The 17,884-nt window shown below is 35.4% G+C and overlaps 1 pseudogene across 1 annotated transcript; it reads right to left on the bottom strand.

The window, feature by feature from the left end:
* Positions 1-16,612: 16,612 nt before the first annotated feature.
* Positions 16,613-17,493, bottom strand: LOC308495672 (protein SET-like; annotated as a pseudogene). The gene has a single exon. The product of its transcript is annotated as a protein SET-like (transcript).
* Positions 17,494-17,884: the final 391 nt, after the last annotated feature.

The following is a 17,884-nucleotide window of genomic DNA, read 5'->3' as shown; positions in this document are numbered from 1 at the left end:
ACCAAAAACAAAATGTGTTAGCAAAATACAAGTGTTCCAAAGAATAGGAGATAAACACTATGAAAATACACAGGTCCACCACCTTGCTAGACTTTCCAGGAATCCAGTAATCTGATATCCCCTCAAAATGAAAGAAAAATAGAAGGTTATGTCTAGAACTCAAAGGATTCTACAGGATTCTTATTAAAAGTCAAAACAGTAAAACTAAAGAAAAACAAAAACAAAAAAAGTAAAAGTTAATTCCAAATCATTCTTCTGAGGTTAGGACTACAAAGAGCTCACACCCATTAGAAATGAAGTTTTACCTCACCACAGCAGAAAAAGAACTTTGACCTTTAGGATTCCTTTACCACCAAGGCCAAAGGCAAGGGAAACAATACAGTTTGCAGAAGAAGAAGAATCAGTTATATACACGAGAACTTGCGTAATACAGGAATATTTTCTTCCATATTTATTTAGTATATGTTTGATTGTATTAATGATTTACCTTTCTCCTTTCTCTTTCCTAACACATTATATAAAAATTATTGATGCTAACTAACAATAATTTAGTCTTTAGTTTATGGAATTTTAGGTAAGGATGTGACTAAAGTAGAAGATGAATTAACATCACTAACATAATAGTGTCTGTGGGAGTTTTACTTTTGAGGAAAAGATGGCAAAATTTTTGTTTTTTAAAGATTGCCTCTTATTATGTGGAAATATAAAGTCGCAACTGTTTTCTGCATGTAAGTTGAAATATGAGTAGAAAAGGCTTTGAAATGGGGTGAACTGTTCTATTATTTACCTATAATTTTCAGTCTCATACCTGACCTTCGTAACCTGCTCTTTTATGCTAGGGCAAGGAGTCTATAAACAACTTTCCCAGACCCCCTTGCCAGATCATTAGGCATTAGGTTCTGCCACCAGGAGGCCCTGGAATGACCTTGGAAAGAAGGAGAAGAAAAGGAAATAATTTCCTGCTTCTGATTTGTCAGAATCCCTTCAACAGCAGTTAACAAATGCAGGTTCAATATCTTTCAGTACAATATCTTTCAGAACAAGCCACGTAGCATGACTTCAGTGGTCCCAACACTAGCCAAAGGACACTTCCTCTAATGTCTCAGCAGGAGCTGCCTGGCCCCCATTCACAACTCCTTCATGATCCCAGTCTCTGAAACTGTGGTTCCTCACCCACTGTCTTAGCTCCTGAGACAGTGGCAGCTCCTGAAGTGACGGCTACTATCCAGATAGTTGGAGCTTTTGAGGAAGTAGCTTCCTCCTCACTTCTAAATTGTGGTAACAACTTCTCCCTGCTGTTTTCCCAGATTTACAGATAATAGCAGCTTCCTGCCGTTACTATTCTCTCATTCTTTTAGTTCTTCCAGATTTCTAACACAGATATAACCAGTTTCCTGGATTACACCCCCACTTCTTGAGATACTTTGCATAGTTCCTTTGTTCCTGAGCAGAAAATAACTAAAACCATTGCTAAAGGCACAAGGTGTTTTTCAGGGGATGAGAATCAGGTATTTATAGAGTAATCTAATATATTTCACTATCTGATATGTGTTTCTAGGACTATGCCTATCTCCATAGAGAATAACATTAAGTCACTATTACCAAGTATTACGATTAAAAGTACCTCATACAATTAAAAGTGCATCCCCCGTGCATCAATAGCATGTGCAAAGTGACAAAAAGAAGGATGTGAAGAAGAGACAAAGCATCTCTAAGAGCCTCAAGAGCAGAAATGAAATAGAGTAGGAGACCTCCTGCAGAGAGAAACAAAGAAGTCTTAAAAACACTTAAATAGAATGAGGGTGAACTGTTGCAATATTGATGTCATTACAAGACAGAAGTTTGAAGTCAACTTGCTCAGGAAACTATTTCCCTCTCCTCTGTTCATCTAGGTGGTACTTTCCTACCGCTAGCATTTTATATTCCAGTTGTATTTTATTGTCTCATTTTCAATATCAGGATATAGTTAGCCTAACCTCACATTCTTAATAATCCTAGTATTTCCTGGATGCTGTTTAAAATATAGATGTAGACACAGAGACAGACTAAGACATAGACAATGTGGAGGAAAAGGGGGCCACATACTAAACCTGACAAGCTCAGGGGAGGCCAGCATGGCAGGCCCTGCAAATTCAGAGACGGAAATTAACCACATAGGATGGTCTGAACATAAAAATTCCTAACTAAAAGCAGGTGGTGGCCAGTAGTCATATCCTTGGCCTGCACCTTCCTTGACAAAGGTCAATCTTTACCTTAAGTGAGCCTGTCTTTTTGCATCTACCATGTTTCCCTGAAAATAAGACGTAGCTGGACAATCAGCTCTAATGTGTCTTTTGGAGCAAAAAGTAATATAAAACCCAGTCTTATTTTACTATAAGACTGGGTCTTTAATATAATATAATAATATAATATAATACAGTAAAATACAATACTGGGTCTTCTATTAATTTTTGCTCCAAAAGACACATTAGAGCTGATTGTCTGGCCAGGTCTTATTTTCGGGGGAAACACAGTATGATAACATGCCCTTGGAATGTCAGAGTAATCCCTTTCCGGACCCCTCAGGGCACAACCCACCCCACCAAAGCAGGGAACTACAGAACCCCTCATTGTTATTACCCCCCCATTACCATCTCTATGCTGTAAAATATTAACTATTAACTAACTATCCTGTACTCACCAATGTAAAAGAGGTATGTCACTCCAATTTACTTTTTATCTAATCCCAGAGATTTCCCTGCTTTGCTTTCTCCCATCTCCTTAATCTAACATCAATATATTTCATGTAATACTCCTCTTTCGACTCTAAAGTATAAAATAAGTTGCAAAACCGCCATTTTCCAGACTATTTTCTCAACCCATTGAGATTTTGCTTCCTGGCAATTGTCATCAGTTTGGCTCAAATAAACTGTTAAAAGCTTTCTCATAGCTGGGATTTTTTTTCATTGACAGCAAAGATATAGTTAATACCCAAATAATAATTGACAGTCCCCATCTGACATATGAGGGGCCTATTGTATGGACTACAGATTTATCCAAAATTTATTATTCAGTTCTTTTAGATAAACAAACATAGACTTTTATTTTTTTTTACATAGGAAGAAATAGTTTACTTGTAGACCATTAAACAAGATAATAAAATTGATATTTTTTTTAAAATTAAAGCATTGTGTAGTAGGATTTACTAGAGAATTGAAATTAATATTCTACTAAGTCTGGTTGCAGACTTCCTTCCAGAGCATCTATAGTGAGATAGTTGGAAAACTTATGATTTGGGGACACATTTAATTAACAGTATATTATCAGTGTTATCTTAAGCTGGCTATGTTTTTCTATATTTTTGCCTTTTGTTATTAATTGCTTTGCTTTAGTTTCATAGATGCCTGTTTAGTTTTCAGATTGAGCAAACAAGGCTGGCAAGCTGATAAAGTAGTCAGCAATTATGAAAGATAACTATGGATGCCATAAATGGATGATTTCACGTAAATATTATATATAGATTCAACGGCTTTAGGATTTGCACTAAAAGACAATGAAAAGTAAACAGAGTGACTGTGGGAGTTCCAGCTTTGACACAGGCAAAGAGGCAACTTTTGTTTTGGACCAATTCAAGACTGCTTCATCAATCGGGAGTAAGGAGTTGTATCTATGACAGGAGAATAGTAAAAGCACAGACAGCCATCAGGGTTCCAGAGTATCAGGTTGTTCTCATTCTTTGGTTTTTTTAAGGCTTTGTTTCTTTTATCATTTAGGGCTAACTTGCATGTGTCCATTTATAGACTGTCTCTTTGATGGGTCAGTCAGTGAACACGCAATTATTGAAAGGGGCTAGTGCCCTGTAAAGTGGGCCTGAGTGTGTTATGAGCAAGGTGTGAGATGATAGGAAACCAACTCCCTTATCTAGAGACCATGGGCCAGACCATCATGATATCTCACATAGCACAGGTGACATCTCAAAGAGGTACAATAAATTAGCCAAAGTATATTTGATCATTTGAAAAGTATCAAATGAATACATTAACAATTAAAAACATTCAAGAAATATTTTATTTAATTCACTAACGACGCAGGAGGAAATGCATTCTGTGCAGAATTCATGGTGCTGTAGATTCATCCTAGACTCTATTCTAATCATAGGGCTTTCCTGCTCCCTGGCACTGCAGACCAATTAGCGTGTGCGCTCCCTCTTCTCTCTCTCTCTCTCTCTCTCTCTCTCTCTCTCTCTCTCTCTCTCTCTCTCTCTCTCTCTCTCGCATGATATTATTGTATCAAAAGAAATTAGCCAAAAAGGGTAAGAGCCACAGCCTAGAGACACAACCCAGGCTTCTAGAGCCCTTAGAATGCAAGATCCATGGTGGATTTGAAAGAATAAGGGATTATCAAGGGGAAAAAGGCATAATATATATACCCTCTCAAGTACATGGAAAGGATTATATGTCCCTTGAATTACAAAGTAGAGATATCTGTAAAGAGCTGGAAATTTAGTCCTGCACTCAGTTGTTTTGTTTAATTATAGGAAATCTAAAGTATCCCATTAGTTGAGGCTTTATTGTATTATTAAGGGAAGGTTTTTAGGAATAGAAATGTCTCTGAAATATGAGAACCCTTTCTTGATGCTGTAGGTGAACTTATCTCCGAGTCATCATCTTCCCAACTCAGCTTTAACGTCTGGAATAGAGTTACTCCAGACACAACAGTTATTTAATCTCATTTCATTTCTCAATGTCAGGGCACATTAATATTTTAAAAATAGAAACAAAGTCCATAAGCTAAATTTTTATCTTATAAAAAATGCACGGACATATTTTTTAAAGTGACATGATTAATTTTATCATTATAATTTTATGTTCTGTGAAAGCAGCTAACAGTGGAAAGCTGAGGTTCTTCCCTCCATTATATCAGATTCTCGAATAACATTTGGCATATGGAAACCAACTCTTTTCTCAATTCATTTGACAACAGAAAATACCAAATGCAGTGCTGCGAGGATATTTAACTACAAAGATACTAAGAAAAAGAATGTATTTCTATAAATAAAAACAAATTTTTAAGAACTGTAGCTTCAAATTATTCAGAGTAAATGCATACAGTCACAATGTTTTATTTATTTCTTCATAATTTTCCTAAAATGCTGATGTTTAAATAGATTTGGGGTTTTCAAACATTAATAATTTTTAAAGGGAACATGAAATAATAATTGCAAAGGAGTTAACTCATGTGACACATTTCATTTTTTTTTCTTCACATGATAGATAACGGTATGTTTCAACTGAAAAAAAAACTTGTGGGGGCAAATACATCTCTCTTATATTCTTATGTTGTTGTTTGGTTGTTTTTTTTAAAAGAGGTATAAATAATATATAAAATTATATTAGTTTCAGGTGCTCAACATGATTCAATATTTGTATAGATTACCAAATGATCACCACAGTAACTCATTAATATCCATCACCTAACACAGTTACAAAAATTCTTTTTCCTTGAGATGAGAACTTTAGATTTACTCTTTTAGTAACCTTTAAATACGCATTACAGTGTTATAAACTATAGGAATCATGCTGTACCTTACATCCCCATGAATTACTTATTTTATAACTGTAAATTTGTACCTTTTGACCTCCTTTACCCATTTCATCCAACCCCCAATTTCACCTCTGGTAACCACCAATTTGTTCTCTGAATCTATCAGCTTCTTTGGAAAGAAGGGGATATTGTTTCATTTGTTTATTTATTTGTTTTAGATTCCACATATGAATAAAATCAGATAGTATTTGTCTTTCTCTGACTTATTTCACTTAGCATAATGCTTTGAGGTCCATCTATGTTGTTAAAAATGGTAACATTTCATTCTTTATGATGGCTGAATAATATTCCATTGTGTGTGTGTGTGTGTGTGTGTGTGTCACATTTTCTTTATTCATTCATCCATTGAAGGACACTTAGGTTGTTTCAATATGTTGGCTATTGTAAATAGTGCTGCAATGAACATGGAGGTGCTGCATATATCATTTCAAGTCAGTATTTTCATTTTCTTTGGATAAATACCCAGAAGTGGAATTCTGGATCACATGATAGTTTTAATTTTTGAGGAAAACCCATACTGTTTTCCATAGTAGCTGCGACAATCTACAATTTTACCAGTAGTGCACAAGGGTTCCCTTTTTACCACATCCTTATCAACACTTGTTAGTTCTTGTTTTTTTGATAATAGCCATTCTAACAGGTATAAGGTGATATCTCACTGTGGTTTTGATTTTCATTTCCCTGATGATTAGTGATGTTTATTAGTTTATAGGTCCCCTGTCTGAAGAGGTAGAGCCAGTATGTATCAGTGACACACAGGGTCCAGATTAGATACGGCATAGTTTTATGTCGCTAGACACTCATTATTCAGGGGGTTTTCTCCCACCTGCCACTGGAAATGTTCTATCAGTCAGATACCTTCACTGAATTATTTCCCAAAGTACACTCAATATATATTTTAAAAACTATCAGCACTACTACCCACCAACGAACATAATACCCATGTCCCTAGTAACTTTTAAACATCTAGTGAAGCATCTTCTCGTAAATTAGTAAGAGGAAATACATGCATCTTAGCAATAATCTAAGACATGTCTCCTAGTTGTTTCTCTAAGCTCTAGATTTCCATAGTGGAGGCTTAGTGTCCACTAAGAAAAGGTAAGAACAATGCTTCCTGAGACTGGAAGGCTGGGACTCAGACCCTCTACTTAATCTCTGCTTCAATTAGATTCACCATTTTTTCTCACCCCTTATTTTAAGTTCATGATAAAATAACACATCATTTAAGAGGACAGTTAAAAGATTCTATTATTTTTACAAGTTTAAAAATATTTTATTCTCAGTCTGATTATATCTAAAGGATGTTTTCCTTTCTTTTTCTTTTTCCTTCCTTTTTTTTGGCATCCTAATTGAAGAATATGTGTATACTGCATCTGACAAGTATGGGAACAAAGGCAGTGAACATACATACATATGTGTGAATCATAATTGCCTAATAATTATGTCTTTTCCTGAAATAAATTAGAAGTTTCAGGACAGCTGGAAGCTCTTCTCATACTGTTATTCTTTGGGGCACTGATTCAGTAAAGAGAAGACAACTATGTTCAGTAAAAATTAGTTGGCTTGTTCCCATCCATATTGAAAGCACATTAAATTCAGAATGATATTTATTTTTGGCTACTATGCTCAAATACCTGTGACTATGGGTAATATCTACTTACGGGGCAATTTAAAGCAACCTTTCAACAGGATCTTGAGAGTGAGCTGTGTTTTATGCACAGTGAGTGAAAATCAATGCTCTGTCTATGCTTATCACAGCATGTCACATCTCCGATTGAATCTTTTCAACCTGCTTTATCAGACATACAGCACAGGAATAAATTTATCTTTATACACTTTATATATGTCACCAAAAATAGCTTTGGGATCACTATAACCTAATGACCTAAGAATGTCCGATAAATGATTAAGCTGTGGTTGACAGTAAAACCGCACACTCTGTTCTTTATTATCTAAAGCACAGTATTTCTAGAGAGAATTGAGTTCCCCAGAAGTTCCTTCTAAAGTAATGCCCATGATATTCTAACACTTAGCCCAATGGAAAGTCTTCAGCTTTTAGTCCTAATTTTACTGATTTTTTTCTAGAAATCGACCATAAAGATCATTTTAATCATACTCATGGTGGGTTTTTTTCAAGGGACTAACCTAAATCACTTTGTTATTCTTGCCAAATTAAAAGTATCTAGAATCTATAAGTACCTCAAGATCAATTGTTTTGAAAAGAAAACAGTTTTATGGTTCTAGCCTGAGTTTAGAGAAAACAAATGGTATGTTCTATTGTTAAATTACTCAGATAAGCATCAAATAATAAAGAAGCTTTTTGTAAGTCAACATAACTAATTACATAAGTGGAAACAGTTGAGGAAAATCATTTTATCAAGACACATATAAATCACAAAATTATTTTGACCATTCAGGAACACTGCATTAATTCCAATAACTTTTCTAAGTCTATGATGCTATTGATATGCATTGTCACATTATGTTAACCCTGGAAGTTTGTCTATCACTTTATTTTTAAGCAGAATATGATAATATAGAGAAATGATACCTGAACTTATATATATATAACATGCTGCCCTGAATATTTGAAGGTGAAGTTATTGGTTCACCATTGTTAGCATATATATGACCACTGTTGTTCCATGAATGGAAATTGATTTGGGGTGATCCATACATGCTTTCTTATCGGGTTCTCCTTATAACCAAAGTCATATATCTGCAGGTCACGTGACCAGAGTACATGTGGCAACCTCTGATTACAGATACAAATAAAGCAAACTATCCATAAAAGAGGAAGCTTACTTTAGCCCCATCAATGTGATGCTTTAATCAATCTAGCAAACCTGTTTGACTCGTGGACGTAAATGAACACATAATATGAATGGAACACAAAATCATTTTTTTTTTGCCAACTCTAAGGAGAGCTGATCATCTAGGGAAACATTTTAAATAACTGGCAAGATATAGACGACCCACCTTGAACTGATTACTTTTTTTTTTCTTGCTTCATCCTCCACAATTTCCTCATTCATTAACAAACATATAGAGAGAGAGTATGCTGAGACAGCACTGTAGTAGATATAGTGGGGACAAAAATAAGCAAGTAATAATTTCTGCCCTCGAGGAAAAAACTGATTTAGTGGGAGAAAAGACAGGCAATAAATAGCAGCAAAAAAAAAAAAAATTGCAGTGCAAAATAATAAGTGCTTTCTGTTTAAATTGGGGAAAAGTTTGGATTTTCAAAAAAAAATTGATAGCCTTGATAGATGCCGAGGAATTAGCCAGGTATGGAAGGTCAAAAATGCCAGGCATTAAGCTGTCTTTTTAAACTTACATCCTCCCTATACTTTTTGGCTCAAATTGTGCCCCCCATGTCTGCTTCCCGGACTTTTTTCAATTCTCATGATAGCACAATTATAACGTCCTCTTTATTTACTCCCACCTCTCATTCTATATTGTAGCTTCTCTTTATTTGCTTTCAAATCCCTGTGGTCCATAACCTACATAAAGGGAAAGACTGCATTTGTCATTTTAATAGGAGTAACAATCCCAGTATCTTGAATTGTCCTGGCCAAAACCAGGAGCTCAGTAAATCATCGTTGAATTAAAGCTGATGGAAGAAACAGTTTGTGCAAGAGCACTAATGTGTGAAACAACATGACAAGAAGTAGGTATGTCTTGAGGAATACATGCCTACAGTGGGGTACAAGATAGAGAGGATTTGAATTCTCATCCTTGACAAGAGCTGTGACTGTTTTGTAATATAGAATAATGGGTTCAATTACATTTCTGAAGCTAAACTGCGTTGATTTTATCCTAACTCTACCATTTCCTATTTTACATTGGGAAAGATATTTAACCTCTCTATGTCTCATTTTCTTCATCTATAAAATATAGACCTCAGGATTTTGTGACGTTAAAGTGAACTAATCTATCTACACTTAAATGGTAATGTGGTAAGCACTCACTAAGTATTAGCTATGATTTCCAGGCCAACAAATTTGCTATTCTTCCTGAAAACTATGACGAGACTGAAGACCTTTAAGCAACCGTAAGATACAATGAACTTCCCTCTGTATCAGTCAGGATTCACTGCAGGAAATGGAAACCATCACTTATCAACCTCGTTGTTAGTTAGCTGTCTGAAAACCTTCCCCCAAGTTGTGATTTTCAAAGGTGTGAACATATCTTATTTATCTTTGATTCTATATCTTCCACATATTTGGGCACATAGTATAGGTTGGTGCAAAAGTAATTACAATTTAAGGATTAAAAATAATTGCAAAAACCGCAATTACTTTTGCACCGACCTAATAGTTCCTCAGTAACAATTAATTATCGAATAAATGCCTTTGGAATAAAGAAGAACCTTTTACTCAAACCTTTTTATTCTACTAAATTCTTTATAAAACCACGCCTCTGAGAATGAGTTAGGCAGGATCACTGCCATATCCTTTTGTGCCAAATAGTAGATGATATGTAAAAAGCAATCTAGAGTGACAGAAAATATAATTCAGACAAATCCGTGCAGAGTTGGAAGAGATTAGTAATGCAATTTAAAGCAATGCCACGTAAGTCACATCCCTTTGCCAATAAATTTTAAAAAGAAAGTAGGAACCATACATAGACTCATCCAAAACCACTGTAGGGATCAGCCTCCACTCCAGCAAGTCCTCCACATTTTTGCTCTTTGAGTTCCAGGTGTGTAATTATCAACTTGTTCATTTATTCAGGACACACACCTGCCAACAGCTGTCTCCAAAATAATCCAAATAGCTTTCTTTCGATGACTCTGGTTGTCCAAAATCAATGCTATGTTGCGGCATATGCTAAGTCTCTCAGGACAGCAAACAAACCACAGAGCAGCAATAGATAAATATCTTATTCCCAACCAAACATCATTCTAAACATGCAAGCCTGAATTTGTCACTCCATGGCCAAATCAGCTGTCCGTGGCTTTGTAGCCCATTGGTTCTAGAGATTCTTGCTATATATACACTTACAGATGAGACCATTTCAGAAGAATATCCACTGAGACCTTCAACTATAAAACTTTATTATATTGCCTACGGTGAGACTTTAACTGTACTTTAGAGCAATCTATTTTACAGAAAGATGTTTCTCTATATTAAAATCTGCCTCAAGGATCTGTCTCTGGTACCTGTACATAAAGTCCAGAAGAAAAATGTACAGTGCAGAGGAAGCAATTAGAAGAACAAGTTTAGGGTAGGAGAGAGTTAAAACAACCATAGTAGAAATCAATCTTCTCAAATCCCTACTGGAGAAAATTTCATTTCCTAGTTCAGAGCAGAGAATTTGAAAGAAAATATTAAGCCAAGTGCCATGTACCTGTGTTATTCATGGAGGAAATCCATGCTCAGATTTCCTTCAAGAGAACCTGTGGCAAGGAGTGAAGTTGACTGACAGGCTCTATCTGCAGCACCTTTAGATCCATTGAATCATTTACACCAGGCCATGCTTCTTCATGGCTGCTCCCAGCTCTTGACTGAGCACGATGGAGGCCAGAACATGATCTTGGTGCCCAATGCAGGATGAAAATCTGGCTTGGGAACTTCTCATAGGCCTGGCATGAACTTTCTCAGAATTAAGCTTCAATTTCAGTCTCTTCTTACCCAACTCTTCCTTCCTTCTATGCTTTTTCAGGTGTCAGACCTATATTTTAGTCTGAAAAGTTCTCCTTGCCTACTCTTGCTACCTCCCCTCTTATCTTTCACAGACATTTTCTCCAATAAAACTCTTCCATGTCTATACCCATTTTAGGTGTGCACTTCTTGGAAGACTTGAATCATCAAAGTTTGTGATGATATCAAAAGCAGAGAATTAGGCCTAGTTCCTGCTCAGATGGTATGCAGTTTAATGCAAGCATTAACTCGTGCATGGGTTAGCACTGCTGCTAATGTTTTGAGTCTCTGTATTCCTTAAAGATTTGAATTATTAAAGCATTCAGCGCAGAAGATGCTAAGTTCTCCTCCCCTTCATTCCTCTCAATAAAAAGAATGAGTTGAGCATTTGTTTTCAAGGTCCTCTCTCATACAATTGCCATTAATTACTCCCAGGAGATTGTATGAACCCAGGACATGATTGGGTCAATAAGTATTTGGGTACATTGAGGGATGTGAGATAAATAGAGAATCGGGGATGTCCAAGCACTGCTAAAGACCACACTTTAGAGAGCAAGTTGCTCACCTTCCCATAGACCATTGTTTGGGGCCATTGTCAATTGTCAAGGACACACTGCACTTTGATGATCAGAATGGATCATAGATTTGCTGGCTTCCTTGGTGCCACTAGCCTTGAAAATATTTTATAGACTTTTAGTACTAACAATGTAGGTCTAAGAGTAGTATCAAAAATCATATTTCAGTAGAAAATATTCTTTTCTCAGTGTGGGCATTCGGATTATTGATTTGCAGCCTATAAATTTATAATGAGAGCATATATATTCCTTTTTTTACGTTGTCTCCAAGATTATTACTTTTTGTTCCCTCCAGATATGTTCGATTTGTATACATGTATTACCATCTTGATATCAATAGATAAGGACAAAATATTTATCTACTACCTGAAAGCATGATTATAGTACATACATTTGTTGAAACTCAGCTTTCTCTCTTGTATGTTTTTATTTCATCATAGCCTTTTAGTTTCTGATGTTTCTCCTAAGTTTTTACTTCTTAAACTAAAAACGCCTGGAATTCTATTCCTTGGCATCTTATCACTATTTACTAGCTATTCATAAATGCCTAATCCTACGTCAGTCACCTCAAAAATAATGTAAGAGGGCATGAACCTTGATATATATATAGGATCAAATAATATTCAAGATATGCCTTCTGAGTGTATGAGACATAGGTATACGAGAATGAAGCTTATCTGGCATTTCCAGACCACCCAACTTTGTCCCTCTTCTGAACTCATCATCTTATCACATATTTGGACCTAGGCATGTGATTTCCTGAATCTTTAACAACAAAAGATTATTTACATCTTATCTCCCTACTAAATTGTAAATCTTTTTGAGAAGATATTATTCATATACTGCTGTATCCTCCCTCAGTAAAGTGGGAGGGAGTGATTTGTTATCTATAGCATACCCAGGCAGGAGTCAGCCTTGTTAAGACTTCATCTGAACTCCCATCTCTCCCAACATAGACTGAACAAAGTGGCCTGCCATGGGAGATGGTCATAGACTTTCTGCCAGGGCCAAAATGATGGCAGGGACAGTCTGAAAGGACGTCTCAATTACAAAAAAGAAACTGACTCTAAAAATGATCTAATATATAACATGGTACCTGAAATTAACAATACCGTACTATATTCTTAAAAGCTGCTAAGAGAGTAAATCTTAAATGTTTTCACTACAAAAAAACATATGGTAATTATGTGAGGTGGTTATGGGTGTGTTAATTAACATTATTGTGGTGATCATTTCACAATATATACATGTACCAAATCATTACTTTGTACACGTTAAATTTACACAATGCTATATTTCAATTATATCTCAATAAAGATAGAAAAACTGCTCTAAATCCTTTTCAAATACCACATATTTTACTTTTTACCTCTTGCTCTCATAGAGTAGACCACATTGGTCTGTCACTGCTGGTTCTGCACGTGCTAGTTAGAAAGCAGCAACTTTTCCAGGTTTCTCTGCTTAGAATTCTTTTCCTTAAAAATCCCAATTACTATTGTTCTGGTGATTCCTTTTAAATACACCAAACTTATTCCCAAGTCAAAGTTTCCACAGGATTTAACTTATGCCCGTTAAGCTGAGAGAATGTACACAGTGGGAACGTTTATATCAAGGACTGATCAAATAATCACCCATAGCAATTGATTCTCAAACTAGAGTCAGTATATTCTAAGGCATTCGAAAGTTCCTTATGAGATTATAACATTCTACTTTCCATTTTAATAATAACTAAAAAATTTAAGTAAGTATCTTCTAGATATGCACTGACTGGTAGCCACTAGTCATGACTATTAAAATTTAAATGTAAATTTATTTAAGTTAAATAAAATTAACACTCAGTTCTTCAGTCACACTAATCATATTTCAAATGCTTGTTGGCCATATGCGGCTAGTGTCTACCACATTAGACAGTGCAGATATAGGACATTTCCATTGTTGTAGAAAGTCTACTGGACAATGGTGTTCTGTATCATTTAAATAAAACTTTAATAACACTGTGTGTACAGCCACACAGTTTGGGTATTTTATTATCATTGCAACCTAAAGGAAAAAAATAACCAAAACAAATTAAAGTGTAAAAAACATATATATTCATGGGAAATGAAGAGCAAATGACACTGAGGGATGTTGTTTTAGTAAAGTACTGGGCGAAGAGAATATTCACATGTGGAATTCAAAAAAACATTTCCCAGAACATTTGAGTTTGCCATTTACATGTAAAAAATCAACTTTATCTAACAAATTAAATTATTTGAATTTTATTATTTAATAGTTGCATTTTATTGAATTTGTTATAGTTTTCATTTTCAAAGTCAAATATGAGTCATAGATATAAGAAGTCTATACCTATTTTATGTTCATGCATATTTAAATAACACCAAAATAAATATATATGTCAATAGTGAGAATTCTCAAAAATTTATTTTTTGTTTAAGGGAATGGTCCATTACATAAGTGTAAGAAACACTGAATTAACATGCAAAGTATACTAATAGCTGAGAGCAATTTTTGAATTGTGCATGATTAGCATTCCATACAAACTGATCCCCAGCAGTTGTGTGCTACTTTAGTTTTTTTCTTCAAGGCTTTATGTACTTGCATTCAAAGTTTACTCAGTTTGAGTTTGTTGAGTCTCTACCTTCTATTTTGTACTCAAGCTTCTATTTCAGCATTGGAAGTGATGAGATCCATATTCTATTTAAGAAAAAAAGATCATTTCACATCCCAGTACAAGGTTTTAAAAGTCTGAACAGCAGAGAGCCTGAAATCTCCTCCTGGGGAGATAGAAAGGGAATGAAGGAAAAGAAGATGCGTAGGTCCTTTCTGGACATTTCCAGCCTCTAAACTCCTTCCCCTTGAACTTGATGTAGTTAGTTACACGTTCCATTTTCAGCCTCAGAGCATTCCTCCATTTTGTTTTATTTTTTGCGTTCCCTGGGCTAGTAGGTGTTGTTTTTCTTCAACTTCATTATCAAGCATGTGCAACTAAAGATAAAATGAGGCACCAAAGCAGGCTTAATAATCTTCCACAGAGATTCAGAGGTTACTCGTAAGTTTTTTGGACATTTTTGCTCATAAAACAAGTCATACTTTATGGGGTTTGTTACTGGAAATATCACTGCACAATTTTATAAGTCAAGCAAGGAAGCTTAATGCTTTTATATTATAGTCCGATTTTTGGACTCTAAAGGATAAAATGGAACTCAGAGGAGAGCAGAATATGAAATTCCATAATCCTAGTTCAAAGGAATAGGATAAAATCTTCACTAGAAAAACATTTCTGTTTTTGTAAAAATGAACTTGGCTGTGAAAATAGCACGTGTGACACACACATACACAATCCTATAGCTATACATAGGTACCTTATATGAGAAAATAATGCATACATGTTTTATTACATTAATTACATATAGTATATGTATATGCTTAAATCTTCCTGGGTTTTCTGAGCAATTGTTAGACTGTTACATTAATTGGAAGCTGCACGATGAACTTTGTCATTCATTAGTTTTGTTTTTTATCTTTGGTTCAGTTAAATAAAGTCCTAAATATTTGTAGGTAATATCACATGGATTTTAATTATGATTTAATGTAAAGATACTCTGCCTTTCTGCTTTCATGAAAATTAAATCTTGATAAAGGTTTTATAGCAAAGTGAAATTCTTTGAATATTCAATCACTGACCTATAGAATATTAATAGGATACTTGCTTAAACGTATTTCACACACACACACACACACACAAAGGGTATTTCACAAACTGAACTGTGGAAATAACTTATATCATTGCTATGCCACCATCTAGATAGACTATCTGCACTGAAAATTCAAGATTAAGTTTATTCTGATTATTGTGAAATACTCCCAAGTCACAAAAGGCTGGCTGGGTTTTTTGCATAGTGAGTTTTCTTTCTTTCTTTCTTTCTTTCTTTCTTTCTTTCTTTCTTTCTTTCTTTCTTTCTTTCTTTCTTTCTTTCTTTCTTTCTTTCTTTCTTTCTTTCTCTCTCTCTCTCTCTCTCTCTCTCTCTCTCTCTCTCTCTCTCTCTCTCTCTCCCTCTCTCTCTCTCTCTTTCTCTCTCTCTCCCTCCCTTCCCCTCCCTCCCCCCCTTCCTCCCTTCTTTCCTTCCTTCCTTCCTTCCTTCCTTTCTGGAGACAATTTTATTTAAAAAGTGTCATCTTAAACTGCAAGGATGTCCATTATACATCATAATTAAACAGGCCAAATGAGAAGCCACATTGTCAAAATGTCCCACCCAAACACCTCAAACCCACCCTTCGCTGACTTTCTATAATCTCATTAACCCCATTTTTTTTAAGTTGCTTTTTTTCTTTAAGCAACAGAAATATAGACAGATGCATGTTGGTAAATGCTAACTGTCTATATTCACATAGAGAAAAAGTGTAATCTCTGAGCCCAATATACAGAGGAAGGAGGAAAAAAACTAGAATTCTATGAACTACTACACAGCGACCTAGCACCCTCCAGCTTCCAGCAGAGGCTAAAGGAGCAGAAGGTTTCCTTTCACAGAGCATATTAGTGTTGATTCCATAAAGTTTTTGTTGAGACAGGATGGGATAAAAATGAATTTTAAACAGAAAGGGGCAAATTCTTTTCCCATTGTATTCTGCTCAAGATATTCTCCACCCCCAAATAAGGTGAGAACCATGATACAAAAAAGAGAAAAGAAATCTCAAAAATAAGGTGACTGAGCACAAGAGGAAAAAAAGCAACAACAACAAAAAACTGCTACTTGCTTCCAAGGACTGGAGAAAATTAAAAAAGGAAGGTTGTCATCCATCAGTGTTCCATTAGTCATCTTCTCCTTCATCTTCCTCTCCTTTCTCTCCCTCATCATCATCTTTATCTTCACCTTCATTCTTATCCCCTTCTTCATCAATATCTTCCAACCTTCTTCTTCTTCATCATCATCATCGTCTTCTTTCCCTTCTTCATCATTTGGTCAGGAACCAGGTAGTAATGGATTTGGCCAAATATCATCTTTGATGATTTCTCCTAACTCATCTGTACCTGCAATGGATTTGGCCAAATATCATCTTTGATGACTTCTCCTAACTCATCTGTACCTGAATCAGAATGATTAGTAAACCAGGTGAAAAGCTCTCTGGTCCCTCATGCTGTCTCTTCCTGCTGGCTTTATTCTGCATTTGACTTGAACATGTCATCAAATCCTTTCCAGATTTCCATTTGATTTCAATGGACTTTGAAGATGGATCACCACTCTTGTTCAGGTGAAATTCTTTGCAGACAACTTTATTTTCAAAGTAAGATTTTCATCAAAATAGAAATCTATTCTGTCACCTGATTTAATACCTTCAAATTTTGTCACTTCAACCTTTGTCAAATAATGGAGTGCCTCTTCATCCTTTTCGTCAGGCAGTGCAGGCATTTGTGGATGGTTGACAAATGTTATTACCAAATATTTGGGATTTGGGCGATTGATTCCGAACTCTTCTGAAAAAATGGTTGGTGGAGTTTGTTATATTTTGGTTCTAGTTTCAAAATCTCCTCACTGGATTGCTCATTAAGTCTTTGTTTCCTTTTGTACTTCATCAATGTGTTCAATCGCTTCTTGCTATTCTTTTTCTCCCTTTGGCAAGTCCAGAGAGGTCAATGCCTTCTCCAGTTTCTTTGTTTGAGGTGGGAGTAAAGACTGGTTTTTGGGTGCCATAGTGTGAGGAGAGTCTGAGAATCACATCTGGAAGAAGCTACGAGAACTCCATAGTGAGTTTTGAAGACCCAGTGCAGCTCTCTCCTCTATACACCAAACCTTGAACCTAGATTTGTATATTTTGAGCTGCTACTGGATTACAAGAAAAAGGCTATGGCTTCAGGATTGGTAGCAGGTAAATGTAAATGTTCTTATATAAAATGCTTCTATAATTAATATTTTTAAAGATAACTACTAATATAAGCAGATTGAAGTAACACTTGTCAATTTAGAGGTAAGGATTTTTTCAGACACCCTGTTAAATGGCCTGAAAATTATTGTGGAAAAAGTTATTTACAAATTTAATGTGGTCCTAAAAGTTCCCTTCATATTCTTCTAGTCAACCTATACA

The sequence above is a fragment of the Rhinolophus hipposideros genome (assembly GCF_964194185.1).
Source record: "Rhinolophus hipposideros genome assembly, contig: HAP1_SCAFFOLD_562, whole genome shotgun sequence".
Lineage (NCBI taxonomy): Eukaryota > Metazoa > Chordata > Mammalia > Chiroptera > Rhinolophidae > Rhinolophus > Rhinolophus hipposideros.
The sequence above is the reverse complement of the archived record's forward strand: the minus strand, read 5'-3'. Positions and strand labels throughout refer to the sequence as shown.